Below are 1626 nucleotides of genomic sequence, written 5' to 3' on the forward strand. Positions count from 1 at the left end.
TTTAATTCTATCCTCTGTCTCTCCTTGTAGGACTTCCTTGTTGTGTTTCTTTTGGCTGGTACTTTCTTTGTCCAAGGTTTTCTTACTTTCCTCTATGATCTTTTTCCATTCTTCTCTTTTTGCAGCATTTTCGTTGTTATTTGGTCTGCCTTCAGTGATGTTGAAAGGGATTTCCTCCTTCTTGGTTGTTTTTGAAAAATGCTGAGCCAACAGCAGTATGTGTTCTTCAAGCTTCTTATGTGCATCCATATGGTTTTTGGTCTCATGGACTTGAACTTCCATGAAGTTCTTTATCATCGTTTCCAAGTCCAAAATTCTCTAAAAAAGTTGTAAGTGTATGAGATGAACTGGTTGATGTGGGAAACCTTGTGAAGGAATTGCATAGGTATTGCGTGGATAAGATGCGGGTGTTGTAGAGGTGTTCTAGTGATTTTGTGAGTTATTATGAAGCTGGAAGTGTATGTTTTGTGAGTATTGATTTTGATTGGCATTATTGGATGAGTGACGTTGGTTGTTTGTGGTCATGGATTTGCCCTGGTTGAAACCTCTTTGTTCTTGATGTTGATACTCCCCTATCTTCAGATAAGAATGGGGCCTCCATGGTGAAAATTGTGCATTCACTACAGCTGAACGTAGGCAATCAACTTTTCTAGCTCTCAGCTCCATGTGTTGCTGGGTTTGATGGTGCATTTGTTTGTTCAGGTTCATGACTGCATTCACTCCTTCAAGATTCATCACTTCTTTTTCTGAAATTGCATTCTGTGGTTTCTTAAATGAGTGTTGGTTGTTGACTCCTTTTTTATTGAAATTTGCAGTTCCTTAGGCAGTTGTTGTTGCTTTGAGTAGCCCATTTGAGAAGTAGTCCACTGCTTTTCTTGTTTCTGGTATTAATCCGTCATAGAAAGCTTGGATGCCCACTTTTTCATTTGCTTTCTTGTATCTTTCCCATGCCTTGAAGAGTGGTTCTTCTTTTCCTTGTGTGAATGGATGTACCCCTTCTTTCAGCGTGATGATCTTTTGGGATGAGGAGAACTTGGCCAGAAATTTGGTAACCAAACCGTCCCAACTAGTGATACTTCCTTGGGGAAAGGTTTCAAACCATTGTGCAGCTTCACCCCTTAGTGAGAAGGGGAATAACAAGATCTTATAGGTGTCATGATCTATACCATCGGATTTGACACCACCACAAGTACTCAGAAAAGTGGATATGTGCTGTTTAGGATCCTCCAATTGATTTCAACCATAGGAACAATTATTCTTGATTAGTGTAATGAGTGGTGGCTTCATGTCATGATATTCTTCTTCCACAGAGACTTCTTCTCCAATGATAGTCTTCCCTCTAACTTCTCTTCTCAACCTTCTGATAGTCTGTTCGTCTTGACCTTCAAGATTTGGAACTTCTCTTCTTTCCTGTGACATGCAAACAATCACAAGGAACAAACAGCAACACTCTTGAAAATTGAGGGCAGTCAGTTGAGACAAACTCTCAAACAGTTAGTGTGTTGATAGAGGCAAATCTTCAAATAGTTAGTATGTTAGTTGAGAACAAAAGAAAAAGAAAAAAAATGCTTAATCTAGATCTCCACTTCACTTAATCATTGTCAATCTATTTCAATCCCCGGCAAC

Source organism: Arachis duranensis, unplaced genomic scaffold (assembly GCF_000817695.3).
Source record: "Arachis duranensis cultivar V14167 unplaced genomic scaffold, aradu.V14167.gnm2.J7QH unplaced_Scaffold_343483, whole genome shotgun sequence".
NCBI lineage: Eukaryota > Viridiplantae > Streptophyta > Magnoliopsida > Fabales > Fabaceae > Arachis > Arachis duranensis.